This window comes from Hemitrygon akajei, chromosome 1 (assembly GCF_048418815.1).
Source record: "Hemitrygon akajei chromosome 1, sHemAka1.3, whole genome shotgun sequence".
NCBI classification, from domain to species: domain Eukaryota; kingdom Metazoa; phylum Chordata; class Chondrichthyes; order Myliobatiformes; family Dasyatidae; genus Hemitrygon; species Hemitrygon akajei.
Window position 1 is genome coordinate 34040147 of NC_133124.1, and position 20170 is coordinate 34060316.

At 40.7% G+C, this 20170-nt stretch overlaps 1 protein-coding gene across 9 annotated transcripts in view; it reads left to right on the forward strand.

The window, feature by feature from the left end:
* Positions 1-29: 29 nt before the first annotated feature.
* ncoa2 (nuclear receptor coactivator 2) overlaps positions 30-20170 on the forward strand; it is a 320940-nt gene continuing 300799 nt past the window's right edge. For 7 of the 9 annotated variants that reach the window (XM_073040720.1, XM_073040777.1, XM_073040761.1 and 4 more), the window contains exon 1: positions 652-789. The gene's annotated coding sequence lies outside the window, so the exon portion shown is untranslated. Of the gene's footprint in view, positions 168-193; positions 379-651; positions 790-20170 lie in introns of those variants that run through there. The other 2 variants (XM_073040731.1, XM_073040742.1) reach the window with 2 other exon arrangements.

A 20170-nucleotide genomic window follows, 5' to 3' on the forward strand; every position in this document is an offset into this window, starting at 1 on the left:
AGCTTCTACTTTCATTTCCTTCCACAACTGGCAGCAGCCCAGCCTCTGAACTCGACAGTGCCCTCCCCAAACTTAACTATCACATCTGTAAAACCCAGCTGCTCGAATGGGCTTTGTCATCGCATTTGATATCTCCCTCTCTGGCTGCTCGACAATTCACCTAAAAGGCAAGATTCGTTTTGATATCCTTAAGTGCTGCCGAGCGTTTTAAACCATAAATTGACACCGGCAAAACACTCATCTCCTGATCCCACCAAGGAATTCCAAAGCTGCGACGATGAAGTCCACGTTTCCAACCCGCCCACGTTAGCCGTGAATCTCTCACTAGCTCGGGAGACTTTTAGTTTTGTAAAGATTGACTTCAAGAGAGAGTAACAGGTCAGTTTTAGCGTGCCGGGGTGGAAGGCAAAACAATTAAGAGAGATTTAATTCTGCCCATCTCGGCTCCAGGCTGCGCGGACCGTGAGCTGATGGGCATCCCGCCCGGCTGCGGGGCTACTCGCCCCGGGCGGCCAGGTGAACGGCGCCGAGATGGTTACTGGTTTCGGGGGCCGCGGCGGCAGCAGCAGCGTATGTCGCTCTCGGGCTAGGCTGGGCTGAGCCGGGCCCACCTCCCCACTCTCCGTCCGTCCCTCCCCCTCCGCTCGCCTCCCTTGATTGTGGGCGGTTGCCATTTAAATACACAAGGAGCAACATGGCGGACAGCTCGGAGAGGCCGTCTTCAGAAGCGAAGGTCAGGCTGGTGAATCGTCGCCCCTGGTGACCCTCCCCTCCAGTCCCGCCGAGCCGGTGAGTAAGCTGCCCCCTCGCTCTCCCGGACACCGACTGCCCGCCTCGCTCGCTGCTCTTCCTTTTTTTTTATTATTTTGGCGGCTCACCCTGGAGCCGAGGCGGCGGCGTGGTTTCTGCTGGGACGGGTCGGGAGGCTGAGCCTCTTGTGTTGCCCGGTGCCGCCGCCTGCGTGCGGGAGCCGGGGGACTCTGGCAGCACGCTGCGCCGGGCGTCCGCTCCCCGACTCGGCTGCTCGCAACTTCGCCGAGGCCACCAAGTACGTGTGTGTGTGTCTGTGTGGTGTTTGTTCATGGCAGTGCTGGAGCTGCAGTGTTACTCGGGGGTGTTTTGGTGGCGGCCGGGACGGGCCCTGCCCGCGCTGGTTTGGCGCTGCCCTGCCGCAGCCGCCTCGGAAAGGCGCTGCTTTCTTTAATCGCGTTTACTATTTCTCCAAAATGCGAGCTTTGCCTTCGTCTCTCCACCTAACTTGAACGGAAACACCCTTGATTGATAGGGAGGTTGACCTATGGGAGAGTTTGGAGGGCATTGGCCAGCTCATGGGAGCCAATAGGCGGCGGCGGCTCTCGGGAGAGGGGCGGGGTTAGCACTTGAGGTTAGGTTGCGCCACAGTTCGCGGAGCGGCTCACCAACTGTAATGATAAACATCGCAAACGTGTCGCAATGCGCAGGCGCCGGCTGATTCCCGCGGCGTCTCTCGGGAATTGTAGTGTTTTTTTTCCGGGCTCTTTCCGGCGGACGCGGCGACTGGGAGCGGGTGGCTGGACTACAGCTCCCCGTAGGTGCCGAGTGGACGGGTTGCTCTGCCCCCTTCCCCCACTGGCAGCGGCAAGTCTGGGGCTTCCCCCGAGAGAGGACGCCCATGGCAGGAAGGCCGGTGGCAACTACTTGGCTGCTCCTTCTAAGGTGCCACCAGCCCCTCTCCATTGAGCTGCACAAAGCGGAGTAACCTCCTTCCCCAAATGCATATTGGGCACCATTCTTACTTTCTGTTGGGGTTATTTTTGGGATTAATTTTACGTTCGAGTTAAGTTCTCGCCATAACGTTCAGAAACAAGAAGTTGAGCAGTTGTAGAAGCGGAGGACTTTCAATGCTCCGAGATCGGAAACCATTGCCTTTTGCTTTTACAGTGCGCATTTCGCATTCTGGAAAATTTGATATTTTCAGCTGTTGTACAAAAACAAACTATCAAAAGTTCTGACTTGCTATTTCCGTTACTGTTTAGAAATGCGCGTATTTAGCTACAGAATTGATTTCGTTCCCTGAATGATAATTTTTTTTACCACGTATGACAAAGTGACTTTTCCTGAATTTCATGGACACCAGTGACTATAGATGGTAGATTCTCGAGCAACATGGGGGTGGGGGGGGGGGCGGTGGAATGTCAATGTTTTGAGTCGAGTTCCTGCAGCAGGACTAAAAGCAGAGAGCCAAGAGAGGTGACAGACCATGGGCAGATGGATCCAAAGGGAGGGTGAAGTTGAAGGCCGTTGACGGAGGATGATAGTCTGTCCCTGAATAACAAGGGGTTTCTGTTTTCACGGATGTCCATAAATAGAAAATCACGCAAACATGTAATTTGTGGTAATCATACATTCAATGTAATATCAACATAAGAACTGAGAAGAATATAAGAACTGAAAAGAAAGAACACATATTAAAGTGGAGAGAGAAGGGAAGCTAGTTCTGGCATTGGTAAGGCTTTTGAATTTAGTAATGTGAGGAGAGATCGTTCATATGTAGGATGTGTCCAGAAATCGGTAGTTTGTAATCCATGGGTGGCCTATACACAGGAACATAAAAGCTGTAAGAAATGTGTTAATAGGAACAGTTGGGGGAGAGGTGAAGGGCAGGCAGAACTGGATGGGGACAGGGAATTGGTGGGTGAAATGGGTGGATAGACCAGGAGGAAAAGGATTGAGATACATAATGGGGGTTGTACATAATGGGGGTTGGAAGGGGACAAAAACAAGGAAGCTTGGGAGAGAGAAGGGGATTACACAGGAGTTTGTGGTTCCCTGAAATTGAAAAATTCGATGCTTCTATTGGGCTGTAGGCAACCCAGGCGGAATATGAGGGGTCAATTTTCTATTTTACATTTGGCCTCAGTCTGGCTATGGAGAAGGCTGTGAACAGGTTTGTGTGGGGATTGGAAATTGAAGTAACAATCGAATTCAGGATGGCCATGGTTCCTCTGCAAATTGGTCGTTTTGTACGTGTTTCATCTTGTTGATGTAGAGGATGCCACATCAGGAACACTGAACTCAGTAGGTAGATGAAAGATGGGTGTATATATGTGTGTCTCACCTGGAAGGACTGGATTGTGGTGAAGGAGGAGATATGAGAAGAAGGGTTAAAAATCCCATGGTTTCAGGAGAAAGTATCAGCCTCAAGGACCAGTGGGCTGGGGAAGGCAGAAAGGAGTGGGGAGAATTTGTGGCTAGTGGTGAGATCGTCTTGCAGCCGGCGGAAATAATGAAGGCCAATGCGCCAGATGTAGAGGCTAGGAGGATTAAAGTTGAGGATGATTTTGTTTGGGGAGTGGTAGGATGGAAGTAAAAGTTTGACAAACGGAGATGTCAGAGAGGACTGCATCAACCACAGTCCAAGGGAAGTTATGTTCCTTGTAAAATGGCATTTCAGATGTCCTGGAATGGAAGGCCTTTCCTTGAGAGCAGATGTGGAGACAGGGAAAAACTGGGAGAAAAGGATGGCATTTGTAGCAGCCGAACTAAATAACTGCTGTGTGTTTTGAAGAGGGTGCACATTGTAGTCTCTGTGTAAGTAATGAATGTTTTGAGTGGTGAATGGGGACCAATTGAGCAAGCTGTTTTGTCCTGGATAGTGTTGAGTTCCTTGACAATTGTTGAAAGTCCACTCATCCAACAAGTGCTGAACACTTCATTGTGCTGGGATGAAGGACATGCAGCCTCAGAACTGGTCTTGCGGCCACTGTTGATCCAGCTGAGCTTCTGCTCATTGGTGAATCCCAGACCGATGATGACATGGGGACTTGTGGATGCTGATGCCACTGAATATCAAGGCTAGGTGGTAACATGTTCCCTGGTTGGTGACGGTCATTCCTGGCATTTCTGTGGCATGAATGCTACTTTCCGCTCATCAGATGTATAAAGATCTGGACTGTTTCGTTTGAAGAGATTCGATTGGAACTGAATGCTTGGCGAGCAACAAGCATGCATACTTCAGATGAAAGGAGGGTAATTGAAGATGGCTGCCTGACTAGTATACTGAGGGACTCCTGCTGAAATGTCCTGGATTAGGAATGATTGATCTTTAACCACCACCTTTGTGCAGTATATCACTTCTAAAGCATTGGAGTGCTTTCCCTTTGAAACCTTCCTTGCCTCCCATTTTGCCAGAGTTCCTTGTTGCCTTAATGTCAAGTGTGATCACTCATGAATTTAGGTCTTGTGTTCCTGTTTGCTCCCAGACTGTGATTGGTTGGTCTGAATCTAATGGTTCTGGTTAAACCCAAAATGAACATCTCTGTATTAATCAGCTGAATTGAGCTTGTACTTGTATATTTCAAGACCTGTCATAGTTGTATGTCAGTTTTGTTTTCATGTTGGGTGGAAAGAACTGCAAGTATGGTTTTCTGTATTTTATGACTGAGAAGACAAGTTTCAGAGTTGTATTCTGCATACATACTTTGATAGTAAAAAGAACCTTTGAAGTTCTGTCAAAATGGTTGCACAACTGTGTTGAGATAAAAGGACCACTTAACTGCTGTGAATTCATGTATGGTTGTTTTTGTCATGACCTATATTGAGGGATTACAGTGCTTGGAGAACTCGAGTCAACTAACCAACACATCATTGAGATGTGGGAGTGATCCAAAGCACCAGCAGGAAACCTGGTTGGTGTTGGCAAGAATATGTGGACTCTGTACAGTCAGGATCAACTCTGGGTCTCTTGAAGCAACACTAACTGCACTACCATTTTCCTGCTCTTAAGAAGCAGGATCATCGAGGCATATGATATGGCAAAGACAAAGTTGCTATCTAATTTTAATTATACATTTCTGCAATTTGTTTATTTTTTTGCCACCTGTAACTTTGAGCTTTAGGTCTCCATTTATAAACTCCTCTTTAAGTACTTTATGACTTCATAGTCAGTTTCATTTGTAATCCATTTCTTAATTGTGGACATGTCATCCAGAATGAACTTGTATTGGCTTTCTCTCTGGCAATAAATGATGCCCGTCTAGATATTTGGAAATTGGTTTGCACACAATTCTGCAGCAAGTATAAACTTAGGCAGTTTTACTCATAATCACAAGGTTGATGTCTGTAACTGAGTGCTCATTTCTTGCTTTTATGTGTGAGGCTCTAACAGAGTGGGATATTACCCTGATTCACTATGAATGAGTTGCACTCTCCCCAGACCATTCCAAAACCTTGTCATAACTTTTTGTCATAGCTGTTTAAAGTTAGATTCGTTTATAGTGTGCTTTCAAAAGTCTTTGCAATTGTTTTTCTCTATCATTCTCTGCTTTCAACATTGACATCTTTTCCCACCATGTGACTTTATCCCTAGTAAGTGGTTTAATGCCACTTTGTGCCCTTTTGTGTAGTTCAGTTTTGAAAAATTACCTCGTGTTGATGCATTTTTTTTGTTCAGCAAGTTGTACCTGATGGTGTTCCGTTAAGTTATTGTCTGATAGAATGATGCGCCAAACTCAAGGGCTGAAAGGCCTACTTGTATATCTATTTTGCACTTCACAAAAGTATTTATGTCTCAGGAAGTAGTTTTTGCTGGTGATGCATTTATTCCGCAATTATAGTTGTCTTGCGAAAACACTTGAAATAAATAGCCACTTCAGAAGGTAGTTTGGAGTTAAAAGCTTGAATAGGTAAAAATAAACAGCACTGAACTATATAGATTCTACACAGAAATTCTGTGTTTGATTAATTTTCCTCAAACTATTATTTTTAAAAAATACATTGATTTGAGAATCCTATACTGCTGGAACATTGAATGCATTTTCTGGAACAAAGGTCCAGGAGTTTGAATGACTAATCTGATTACATAACCAATGCAATACTATACAGTTTATTTCAAAATAGTTTCTATATTTTTCTTGTGTACCTTTTGCACGTCATTAGTTTCTGGGTGTTCCTGAGTTTGAGTTTTCCTCTTAATTTTCTGTACATGTCAAAGTAATACTTTATGTGGTAAAGCTTTTGCTTTTTATTTCAGGCCATTTTGACACGTCTAGTAGTAGTTTGTGTGAAATGCCTTCAATTTTTCTTTCTTAAATCTTCATATTTCAATCCATTTAATGTTTCATGCTCTTTGAATCACCTCATATGAAATTTGTTTTATGCCCCTATTAGAATTTCAGTAGTGATTCGATTTGATTGATGTGGCATTAATTGAAGGAATTTAATTTTAGGAGCTGTGTTGTTTAGGTCCTTTTTGAATTGCAAGAAATTAGATGTTCTTCACTTGAAATGCTATACTCTGGGTGAAACTGTACAGTGGATCTGTTGTGAAAGTTCCAGCAGCGTAGCTTTGCGCATGTGGCCCTGCAAGCTTTGCTTCTGCTTTCTCTACTTTTGCCTCATGAGTGAAATACCCATTTCTTTGGCTAATCCTTTCCAAATATTACCTCTTCGCTCACCCTTCCCATCGTTCAGGATGGGCAATAAATACTGAGCTTATCGGTGGTCTTGAGTGCCACTCACTACTTGAAACAAATTCAGCACCATAATGGAGCTTGTATACTTGAAACTGACTTATTGGTAAAATATATTATGTGATGAAGATACAGTAATGTTTACTCACTTGTTTTCCTAATTCTGCAGCTAAATGAATTATGAGTTGTATTCATGCTTGAACTCAAAAAATGTGGAGCTTTTCTGTATATAGATCTTTAATAGTTTTTCATTATTAATTGTTGCTTTTTAATAGCATGTTAATTGGACTTTCATTTCAGATTTTTCTGCTTGTTTTCCCCCTTAAAGTTATGTCATCACTGTTGCCTGCCATTTTACCATATTTATTTGAGGTTTCTGGGGCCAGGTGCAAAAACTGAAAGAATTCCCACTAACATAGTGGACACAGCTCCACCAATGCAAAACCAGTATGTTAAACTAATTTTAGTTCTGTTTGTTTGGATTAGGATGCATGTACAGGAGAAAATACAGTTGGCTAATATTTACTCTACTATAGGCATTTGCCCAAAGGACGTGTATTTCTTGTATCTTTTTGGAATAATTCTTTATATTTTCATTTTTTGAATGATATAAAATGACTTCATTTGAATTTATTTTATTGTTTATTCTGGGATTCCCCAATTTCCCCGGTACTTTTGGATAAACCCTTGCTTTTAACTATGATCGAAACATTGGGTTTGCTGGGAATGGAATGTGGTTTTATCAAGTTTGCAAAATCTGTTAGAAAATGTATTTAAATTGAGCAGAACTAACTCAGATGTTTATCTTAAGACTCCATAACATGGTGTAAAATTCAGTAGTGAATCTGGGACTTCTGGAAAAAAACCAACACAGGTAGCACAGCAGTCATCTTAAACCATTGTCCAGAAAACTGCAAAGGTTAGCGACCAGCTTTATTTGTTTAGTCATGTTGTTTTTAAAGCTACATATTATTTGTCAACTAGAGAAAATTCTCCTACCTCTTAAGAGTAGTGATGAGGGATTTTTTACTTTCTGTGGGGAAGACATACAGCACTTGAGTTTAAAGTCCTGAAAATGGCACATGGAGCAGCAGAGCCTCCCTGGATTGACTTCTCAAGACAAGGATTTGTGCTCTAGTCCTGCTTGGCATTTGAACCCATAGTGAGAATTGTATCGCCCCCAACACTTGGGGAGCATTTGTAGTGAGTGAGAACTGAAAATGTGAAGAGAGCTTTCTTGTATCCTAAATCTGAATCTTGAATTTTTTTAAAAAATTCTTAAGTTGACAAGTCTGTGCTCACCCTTCAATATGAAGTCAATTGCAACATTTTTCATTGTTGAGATCAAATTCTCCATCTGATTTAAGTCTATTTGCTGTAGAATTTTCAACATTTAGAAAAGTAGCTGATAATTCAATTTCTGATTTTAAGTCATTCCCTACCAATTTAAATGTCTGAAAGGCCTTGCTACCTCTCTTTATTATTGATACAAGTGTATACTTGTCTGAGCCAGATATGCCTGTCCAGAAATAAATGACACAATTTCCTATTTTGATTATTTTGAAAAAAAGGATAAGGAAGGCATAGTTTTTAAAGTTTTGCTGTGTGGATATTTCATGTGTATATTGCATGTGGAGATAAATGGAGTGATCAGTTTTATGTAACTCATTAAATCATTGGTATACCCTTTAATTTATTGTTAGTATTATCAACTGCTTCACTTAGAGCTTTCATTGAAATATTATGCCTGGCCATGCATACTTCTACTGACGTTGTTATATAATCATTGTTTACAAAACAAGCTCAATAAATCATAAAAATAACAACTTTGTCACATGGCAGCCAAAGCCAGAATGAACCCCACCACAATTTGAATACTTGTACAGTGGGGTTTCCAACCTGGGGTCCATGGACCCCCTGCTTAATGTATTGCTCCATGGTTGGGGAATCCCTGGCTCCAGAGGCTGTTTAAAGCTAGTACTGAATTACTGGAGATGCTGTCCTGTGCATGATAGGTAAATCCGAGGTTCGTGTAAAATGTGTGCCACAGTAAGATAGTGTAGTGTCCCGATGGTGAAGTAGCATTTGTCTGCCAGGCGTTGCAAACTGTACAGCAAAATTCTACATGGTGGGGGTGGGGAGTAAATGACCGCTTAAGTAGTAAGTGGTCATTCATCTCATTCTGTTTGTAGAATTTTGCTGTATGTGTCTAAGAGCGATGCCACAGAAGTAAGCCATTGAGTCAAAATACATGGGTGTAGTCTGAAAACAGGAACATTGTTTTTAAAAAGTTCTTTATTCTTTGAAACGTATCTGAATGGGATGGCTTTGTGTTTAGTTGGTACTCTATCTATTCGCCAGGAACTGACTACTAAGGCATAGGTGGTCTTTTTTTGGACTGACTAAGTGGGGTATATTGGAAGGGAGTTTGTGAATAGGCTTGGTTTCTTGCATTGTGAAGGAGAGGGAGAAATAATAGGCAATCCTCCTCCTGATTGCCATCTGTCAGTATCTGTCCATATCTCTGTTGATTGGATCAGCTGCAATGCCTTTGTATTGCATGTTTTTTAAAAGCCTTTTCTGTCAAGGCACGTGAGGAGTGTATAGCTGTTGAGTTTCAAAGTTCCACTTTATAAAGAAGGCAAGAAAATAGTTGTGGAGATAAGGGAATGAGAGTGGAAGCTGCTTTGGATTGAAACCCCTTGTGTTCAGGGAATTTATAGATGTTGTGTACTTCACCTGAACATTTTTTTTCTTGTCATTTAATTTTTTTTGGTATTGTTGTCATAGACAGTTGTGAGTGATTGTGAATAAAATTTATTTCACTTAATTAGAAATTAAAGGCTGGACAAAAACAAAGTTTGCCTGTGTTCTTGCTTTTGATTTGTGTGCGCTAAACAGTTTCAGTGGGATTGTAATTATGTGACTTGTTACAAAGATGACTCTCTACTGAAATTGTAGAGGCCGGTCCAACTTGACTGCCAACTTGCTGGAATGTTACTTTGCTTAATGTAGCAAAGATTATGGATTCTGCTTGAAATATTGATATTGGGGTAGATATAGTTTTAATAATGAAGGGAGATGTTTGACAAATCTTCTGTGTCCACTTGGACTTAAATTCACAAATATATGGCACCCGAGGTTTAATATCACCAGTGTATGTTGTGAAATTTGTTTTTAAAACATTTTGGTACCTTAATTAAATGGCTTCTCTTCTCTGGGAAATTATTTTTAGCTGGTCCTCTAATTACAAAGGGACTCTCAGCAAGTCATTGAGTAGAAACCCCAGCTAATAGTTATTTTTCCATAATCCCTCATCATTCCACCCCCACTCCAGGTTCAGGTGTTGAAGCTTGTTGTACAGTCCTCTGTCATGCAGTGATATGCAGAATCAGCATGAGTCATGGATTTTAAAATCAAACTGCAGATCAAATTGTAGCTCGCTGTGGTGGTGTTTTAATATGTCATGTCAGTTGAACAGTTTGGTTATATGGTGACTGTGGAGCTTTTACTATTTATGAATGTATTGAATTAGGGTTATTGTTTAATGTTTGGTAAGCAGAAGAAAGTGTGGAAGTAATTCGACGATCTAATGTTTCCCTTTGGGCAATCATGCTTACTGAAATTACTTTGTAGTTTGGATTCTTCAGCTGCTGTTCTTTCAGGTATGGCTTTCCACAGATGTAATAAAGTTACCTTTGTATTTCCTAATTTACAACATATAAAGCCTGTGAAGTACTTGGAGAAACCAAAGGTTAATTGGAGTGTTTTTTTAATATATTTTTCCTCAGAAAATCAGCTACAGTATTGCACTTAATTACCATTCATTACTCTGTTCATTCTTGGGCTTTTCATAACACTGAACAATTTAGAATTTTCATTGCAACAGTCCCTACAATTCATTTCAACAATTGTGTATCATGGCCCAGCTTAGTTGGCTGCCATTCAGAGATATTCAAAAATTTTAAACAACTATAGGTAGTTTTTTAATAGGAATGTATTAAAACAATTAGAAGCATTTCACTAAGTGCAAAGAAATGAAATGGAAATAATTAATATTGATCCCCTCCCACTAGTGTTCCTCTGCTTTCATATGAATGAAGAAGCTTCTGCTGCGCCAGATTTAACTAGACGCAAATTCTACAAGGCAACTTCTCCATAGTGGTTGCTTGAAAATTACATAAAATTCATGACCTGTCCCTCAAGGCCAAAATAATGTAAATAGAAGCAGAAGAAAGACTTTGAATACCTCATGTCTGTTATGACATTCGGTTAGATTACAGTAGATATTTGCCTCTGCATCAGTTCTACCCTAACCTCAAATATCTTGGTTCTCGTAATACTGAGAAGTTGGTCAATGTACTTGGTGACTGAGTCTCACAGCCCTGTTTTAGTAAAGAATTTCAAGTATTCAGTACCCTACAGAATATTAAAGAAATTTCTTCTCATCTGTCTGAATGTTTGACATTGTTGACCTCTTTGTACATTATGTCTTCTGCAAGTATATTCTTGTGTAAGGAGATCAGATCTATAAACAACATTGAAAGTGCAGTCTCGCTAAGAATCTATAATAGTTGCAGTAAGGTATATTTATTTTTTGTACAAAAATCCTTTTGCAGTACAGACCAACCTGATTTGTGTCTCTAAATGTCTCTACGCTGCTGTGTTAAATTTCAGTGACTTTCTTTAGAAGAGCATCCAGGTCCCTTCAAACCAGGGGTTTCCAACCTTTCTTATGCCATGGACCAATAAATACCACTGAGCCAGGTGTCCATGGATTCCAGGTTGAGAACCCCTGCAATAAACACCAACACCTTTCAGTCTCTTGCTGCATTTTAAGGAAAAAGTTTGGGTTTTTTTTTAACCTCATCTCTGTCAAAGTAGCTCATCACTAATCATGACTTCCGAAGCTGAAAGTGGTTCATTCCCATTGTAAGCACAAGGTAGCATCCAACCAACAACATGAATATCCATTTCTATAACTTCCAGTAATTTCTCCCCTACCCCCTTCTTCCTTCTTTCCCCACTCTTGTTGCCCTCTTATCCCTTCACTTCTCACTGTCCATCACCTTCCTCTGGTTCCTCCTCAAACCCTTTCTTCCATTAGATTCCTCCTTCAGCCCTTTATCTCCTCCATCTATCCCCTCCCTGCTTCTTAATCAGTCTCCACAAACACCCACCTTCCCCCTCACCTGTTTTCACCTATCTCCTGCCAACTTGTTATCCCACCCTCCCCTCATTATTCTGGCTTTTGTCCCCGACCTTTCCAGTCCCAATGAAGGGTCCCAGCGGAAAATGTCAACAGTTTATTCCCCGACTTGCTGAGTTTCTCCAGGTTTTTGTGTGTTGCTTTCTCCCTGCTAATCAATGCTCAGTTTGTGGCTGTATTCAACTCTCAATCTCATGTAATCTAATTTTGTGTAATAATCTCCTGTGTGTCATCTTACATTACTATAGGTAACGTCTACTGGTTCCCCACTATCTGTTCTGCCAGTTGTATCCTTAATTTTTTTAAACATTTTTTTGAATATTATTTCCATTTCATGAACCCATGTTGACTCTGACCAGTATTCCTTCCAGCAAGTTCAGGACTTTTATGGAGGCATCCTGTACCTGGTGGCATTTATATAGGTAAATTACCAGCAAGTATTTTCCTGTGCAATTGGCTTATTGTTTACTGTTGCTAGTAGAGTACCAGAGCTCTTAACATAAATTTGGTTCATTGCTTCAGTGAATAATACAAAAACACAATAGACGTCTTCCGGCTCATCACCAATCAGCGGAATAGATCTTCTGGTGGTAATAGAACTATATTACTGTCTGAGCTAATTTCAGAGTCAGGTTTATCATCACTGACATATGTCATGAAAATAGTTTTTTTTTGCAGTACAGTGCAGGACATAAACTAATTACCAAAAGTTACAAAATAATCAGAGCAAAAGGGGAATAATGAGGAGTTCATGAGTTTATTGACCATTGAGAAATCTGATGGCAAGAGGGGAAGAAGCTGTTCTTAAACACTGAGTGTGGATCTTCAGGTTTCCTTTTCTCCTCCCTGATGGTAGATTCATGAAAAGGCATGTCCTGAAAGGTGAAGGCCTTTAATGATGGATACCACCTCCTTGAGGTGCCTCCTGAAGATGTCCCAAATGGTAGGGAGTGTTGGTTCATGATCATTTACAATGATCTGTGGTCTCATGCATTGGAGGCTCCATACCAGACTCTGATTTAACCAGTCAGAATGCTCTCCACTCTACAGCTATAGAAATTTACAAGAGTTTTTGGAGACATCAATTATCCTCAAACTGCTAATAAAGTGGAGTGGCTAGTGTGATGCCTCTTGTTTCAATCAGTATGTTGGGCACAGGATAGGTCCTCTCAGATGTTTGTGCCCATGGACAAAGCTGACTCCTCAATGAGGACTGGTGTGTATTCTCCTGAAGTCTACAATCAATTCCTTGGTCTTGCCGCTGATTATGAAGTTGTTGCAACACCGCTCGATCAGTTGATCTGTCTCACTCCTGTATGCAATTGAGTTTTTTGGTGTTTTAGGTATTTCCCAACATAGTCATTGCATAGAAGTACGCAATTACCTGGAATTTATTAACAATCCAGCATGACATGTCAATTGAAACATTGAGAGCATTCTAAATGCTTAATAGGGACCCAGTTTCTGTTCTTCCCTCCCCTGCACATGACCTAATTCATACTTGCCCATTATTGTTCTAAAGTGATTCTTCATTTGGGACTATAGAACATTGTGAAATTATGTAGACTGACACTGTCCCAAGAAACACGAGTAGCAGAAAATACTAGAGGTATTTAGTGGAAATGACAAAAGGAGATGCTTCAAATATGAGAATTTTTTTTTCCTAATGTCCTTGGTCATCTATTGACCTAAGTATTTGCTCCCTTATGGCTGTAGTGTATAACACTGACAAAAGGTACTGCAGTGAATCTCAATGGCACTGCTCCATCTGCACCTGTCAAACCAAACTTTGCCAAAGACAAAAGGCAGCAAGCTCATTGGAGCACTCAAAGTTGCACACTTGGAAAATATAAAACTGCGTCTGAATCCCCTCTATCCATCAGTGCTGGAAGAAATCAATGCCAGTTCAAGAAGGTGGCCCATTGGCACCTTCTTGTAGACAATTACAGATGGCATAAACACTGAGCTTAGATACCATGGCCAAGAAAGCTCACCAATGCCTCTACTTCCTCAGGAGGCTAAAGAAGTTTTGCATGTCCCTATCAACCCTTACCAATTTTTATAAATGCGCTATAGAAAACATTGCTGAACACCTATGGCATCTGCACATGACTGCAGGGAGTTGTAGATGGAGCTCAGCACATCACAGGATCCAGCCTCCCCTCTGTGTGCTCTGTCTATCGTACTTGCTGTCTCAGTAAAGCAGTCAGCATAATCAAAGACCAACCCCTGGACATTCTCTCTTCTCCCCTCTCCCAAAAAGCGGAAGATACAGAAGCCTGAAGGCACATTCCACCAGGCTCAAGGGCAGCTTCATTCCCACTGTTGAATGGACCTCTTGTATGATCAGTTGGACTCTTGACCATGATCTTCTCGGTATGATCCTGCAATTTATCATCTACCCACATTGCACTTGTTTGGTAGTTTTTACACTTTATTCTGCATTGGTATTGTGTTACGTTATTCTGCCTCTGTGTACATACTGTGGAATGATTTAATCTGTATGAACAATATGTAAGACAAGCTTTTCACAGTGATAATAAATCAGTACCAATACTGCCACAGTGCCTAAAAGTTGCACCAATGCCCTTGTATGGAAAACCCTACAAAAGCTAGCGAATATAGCCTAGTCCATCATGGGTGAAGCCCTACCCACCACTGAGCACATCTACATGGAGCGTTGTCACAGGAAAGCAGCATTCATCAGCGGGGTCCCGCCACCCAGGTCTGCTCTCATCTCGCTGCTGCCATCAGGAAGAAGGTAGAGGAGCCTCAGGAACAGGTTCAGGAACAATTATTACCTGAGAGGATGACATCACTCACCCCATCACTGAACTGTTCCCATAACGTAAGGACTCACTTTCAAGGGGTATTCATCTCATGATTTTTATTGCTTATTTATTATTACTATTTCCTTTGCTTTCCTCCTTTTGGTATTTGCACATTGGTTGTTGTCCATCCTGAGGGGTATGGTCTTTCATTGATTCTATTGGGTTTCTTGTATTTACTCGGATTGCCCGCAAGAAGACAAATCTCAGGGTTGTATATGGTGACATGTATGTGCATTGATAATAAATTTACTTTGAACTTTGATAAAATGGTGGACAATGAAACCAATTATGAAGCTTCTGATTACAACCAGCTCAGCTAACACAATATGGAACAGAACATTAAACTATATTCTCCTTGACTGCCTATTCCTCTCCACACATTCTACCTGACCTGCCGAGTGCCACTTGTAATTTGCTTTGTACTATTTGTCTTTGCAAGTTTTCGAAGGACATGGTGCAAATACGAAACAATGTGTCCTGAAGGATAAGTGATTATAGGAGCTATGAAGAATTTGAATCAACAGTCTTTAATGTAACAGTGAAAGTGAAGATATGGGGGATGCAATCGTTGAAAGCCCTAATTTTGTTCATTAAAGTCAATCAAAAGAACATGGCTGCTTGTTGGTTGTTCATCGTATTGAATGATAACAGTGAACCTGGGCAGGAGAGTTTTTAAAGTGGAAAAGCTGGGACAGTTCCACTTTCTCAACCTCGGAAGTGTGGTTTCGGTGGTATGAGTAGTTGCCACAAACCGATGTCTTGTGTGCTTGCAGTGGGTGACCATGACTACTTCTGTGTCTTTGTCATGCCCTTTGTTCTCCGTGAAGCGTTGCAGAACCGCCTTCCTGGCTGTTGGATCTCACTGTTGCTCTCATCCGCACAGTCTGTCGGAGTTGACTTCACCATGCTGGTTCAGGCAGGTCTCTATTTCATCAGGATATGAGGCCCACCATTACCCTCATCTGCTTTAGCCTGCCTGTTGAAGCGGTGTACTAGGGTGTGGCTGTTGTCGCATGGAAACAGCTACTTGGAGCCACAGGTGAGAGCTGAGTGTCTGGTGTGGACCAAAGGTGAGTGAGCTGCCCCAGAAAGGACACAAGCCCCTAAATCAGAGGTGGTATCCCTCCCTGGACACCCCATACACTGGATGAATTCCTCTGTCAATAACTATTAAGAACTAATACAGTTGTTTAGTACTGTAGTAGCATCGGTGTGTTCTAGTTCTGCTTTTCATTTAAGTACGTAATTTGTTACTCATTTAAATGGTAGTTTACCTTTTTTATAGCTTTTTAACTATTTCCATGCAACTTTGGCTAATTGGAGCGGCTGCTTAATTGGGCCAACATGTACTGGTGCGGATATCTCCCAGTTAATTAGAATCCACTGTGTACTTTCTCTTCTGTGTCAATAGAACAAGTAGAAAGAGCAAAAACCTGGTAAGAAATCATTGAGTTTGATGCACCACAAAATCTATTTCATGGCTAAAGCAAAACCAGATGAACAAAGTTCCACCAAGTTGCAATGGCAGGTGCAAATGCACAATGTCTTTTCTCCTTGTATGGCACCCCATTCTCTCTTTATGTTGAAATGCAACTGCTATCACCTAGGACACGTACTCTTCTCATTGTTATCAGGAGGGAGGTATAGAAGCCTGAAGGCGCACACAGTGATTCAGGAATAACTTCCCCTCTGTCATACAATTTGCAAATGGACATTGAACCCTTGAACTCTACCTCACTTTTTTATTATTTCTGTTTTTGCACTATTTTTAATTTTATTTAATGCAATTTATTTATTTTTTTGTATATTATCTATATTATCCTGTATTGCATTTTACTCAGTTAACAAATTTCAGGACGTGTGCCGGTGATGTTAAACCTGAATCAGATTGTGTAACATGCCTTTTGGGAATGGGAACTCAGGTGGACACAGCATACATTTGATGTCAGCAGGTAGTGAGAGTCAACACTCCTTCAGTGTTTTAAAAGTATATCCATGAAATGAACTCTTCTAGTAGATTTATCAATTTGATTGTAAACAGATGTAAACACAACACTAAATTAGTAATATAGCAGAAATAATAGGATTAAATAAACAAAGTCTTGATGTACAAAATGTTTACCTCATCGCCGATTAAATATATACCCACAGAGTTCTTAATATAATTAAAATTCCTGATTTTTTTTCTCCCTAAATGCTACATTAAGAAAATAGTCAATGAACTTTCCATACCATCTGTTGTTTCATCAAGGCCTCAATCAAAGTAACAGCTAATTCAGTTCTTACAGCTCACAGCTGTGGAATCTAGCGGGTACTGTGTACCGATTAGCGCAGTTAACACTTCATCGCATCTACCACTTCATTGTGTTGTGCATCGTAAAGTGGCTGCGTTGTAGCAGACAGACAATTAATCTGTTCAAAAAAAAATCATCCATGCATTTTTCTATCTGTGCATTAAACCCCTGAATTCAGATACTCTTCACAGTAGCGAATGCTTGTGAAAAGGAGGTGGTTTCTTTTAGCATGCTGACTGAAGCTACCTGCAGGACTGCTGTCTCTTCTTTGTATATAACTCCTCTCTAACTCCCTCCCTCTCCTTTTCCAGCTTAGTCATCACCACAGCATTGGATGCTATTTTCTTTCATTTAAGGAGATTTTTTTGTAAGTCGCTGCTGTGGGATTTAATTGGTATACTCATGTATTGCAGTTCGTGATTGGATCTCTGCTTTCTCCCTAGGGCAAGTTAACGAGCTTGTCTGGGCAGCAAAGAGGCTCCAAATGGAGATTATGCGCTTTCTCCTAGGGAAGGAATATTTGAAAACTCTTCAATTTTCTTTTTTGAAATGTCTGGTTAGAAGATTATTTTGCACCAGCAATTGTAAGTTGAATTCCCTCATATGCAAGCATTCACACCTTTCTAGTTGCTTCAACAAATTAATATTTGCAAACTAATGAACCTCTCAATTATTTGGAATGAAACTGACAACTGTATAGTTAAAATTTGAAGAAAGTACCTCGATAAAATAACCAGTGTGGTGACAATTGGAGGTGGAAATTGCAAGTCTTTGCACTGTGTCATTCTGGTGAGAGTTAATGGATCATGTTAAATATTTGAGATTGTGATAGACTGCTGCCCAAAGCATTAGCTGGTAGTTGGCTAACCAGTTTTACATTTTATGTAAGATCTGTTTAGGCTTGGCCAGTTTTTTTTGTTGCTTGAAGGATAAGTCACGTGAAAGATTTACGTTGTTAATCCTATCTGTAGTGGTTCTAGTTAATGGATACATTGCATTCAGTAAGCTTTGAGCCAGACTACCAAGAAAACAGTTCATTTGTGGTATCTGTAATTTGAAATATTTTAGAATACAAAGTTCTGTATTTCTGTTAAAATGCTTTTATAGGTGAAGTGTAAAACACATCGACCTACCAAAGCAACTGGGGGTGAAAGAAAAAGTAAAAGTGTTGATAAGTAGACGGGCTGGTAACTTGAAAATCCAAACCCAGGTCCCAGAAAATGACGGAAAATTGCGCTTGGGTAGATTGAGGTCATGGAGATGTGCAAGGAAAATGACATTCAGGTATGAGAGCAAAGACAAGGTGGGAATCTGATAAATTGTGATTCCAGGGAAGTTGAAGCACAGGGACCAGCAAGGAGAGACCTGAAACTGCAGAAACAGGTAATGTGACAAAGGCGGAGGCATTGAAAGTTTATGGGGAATTTGAAGTACCAGCTTGTGCACTGATCTGAATGACAAAGGGAAAAGTTAGGATAATGCACAAAACTTATGTGACATCATCAATAGGGATACAATGGTATTTCTGGTCTTTTCCAATGCAGTAAAAGACTCTTAACTAACATTCTAGTGGACATTGGTCTCCTGACATCCTGCTTGTTGACTTCTTTTTGTTAATAAATTGTCCCCTGACTCTGGGGATTTAACAAAAAGTCAGGATAACTGACATGGTCTCTTTCAAAAGGAATACTCTCATAGAGTCATTGAAAGCTACAGCACAGAAAAAGGCCCTTTGGCTTGTGCCAAACTATTTAAGCTGCCTAGTCTTATCGACCTACACCTGAATCATAGCCCTCCATACCCCTCCCATCTATGTACCTATCCAAACTTCTCTTAAGCATTGAAATCTCTGGTTAATTGGGCCATTGGTTAATCAGGACAGCCACTTATTTGAGACAACTTTTAAAGAACAAAATGTAATTCAGATTATTTGGAGCACTGTGCTGCTTAATTGGGGCAGGAGACTACTGCTGAACAGCTTCTAGTAGCGTCCTTTGTGTGCACTTGTGTGGACACACTACACCTTGCTTGGAGTGAACAGCTTTTAAATAGCATCAGCTTCATGTGTTGCTCTTCAACAAGTAGTGATTTTTTTTCCCCCTCTCTGTTACTGATAGTTGGTTAGAAATAAACAGTAAGACAACTTAGAATCGTTTTGCTCAATGTGGTTTTAAGCATTCAGGCTTGGAGATACCAGAAGCAGCCAGGAGTGAAAATGAAACTATTTCACTACTACAAGTTAGGAACTATGAGAGATTTGAAGGTATTGACAGTCATTTTGAACGGTTATTCAAGATGTTATAATGAAAAAGAAGGATGCATGGAAGGAGGATTTGTGGAAAATATGTATGAAGCAGTCCATGATCTACAGTAGGCATTTGCGCTGATTTTATTAAGTACTAATAAAGTTTTCCTGGAGTAGATGCTCTAATTTGTTCTGTATTTCATTCAAATACATATTTTAATAAGCTTGTGGTCTTTTGTCTTTTTAACTAATTCCATGAAACTTTGGCTGATTGGGGTAAAATGTACTGGTTCTGATGTGTCCCAGTTAATTGGAATCCTCTGCAGTCCTCATTGGGAAAAATTCAGTTAGCTGGCTAATACCTAGAATGAGGATTGTACTCAATGATTTTAATTCTTTAAGTGTGCTGCCTTTATTTGTATGAACTGACAAAATGAACAGAAATAGAGAAAATGAAGTTTCTTTAGGTTTTACATTTAATTTATGAAATTACAATCTGAACTTGACCTGCCATGTACTTGACTTGTAGAGTATAATTGTGATTTAAGTCAGTTCTGGAGTGAAATTTGTTGACAGGTCTTATCATTCTTAGTACAGTTTATGGCTGTCTTTATGTTGTTGGACTATGCAAATAGTGCAGGTGGTTTATGTTTTTAATCTAGGATGTGGTTTCTGTTCAGTCAAAATTATTCAGGTTTTTCATGACTGTTTGAGTTTGAATTTCTTGGAAAATTAGATGTCCAATTTATTTCCATTCAGTTTCCTATGTCTGAGCATAATTTTTTGTCCAAGCTGCTTTAGACTTAAATCACAACCCACAGTTGTTTCACTTGAAATTTGCAAGGATTCTGAAATTTAATTTAAGGGCGTCAGCCTGAACTGTCTGCTCTTCTCCATAGATACCATCTGGCCTGTTGAGTTCCTCCAGCATTTTGTGTGTGGCTGAAATTTAATGTTGCTGTGAATTTTTTAAGAAGTTTGGAAATCATTAAATCTTTCTTTTTGTATCATTGCACGTTTCGTTTTGCAAGTTTCTTGTGGACCTGAGCTTATTTGTATGAATGTGAGAAGAGACTAAATCATGTCAAAATTGGTTTATTCCAATCTACCCCTAACACAGAAATGTAATGCAGTTGGTGTGG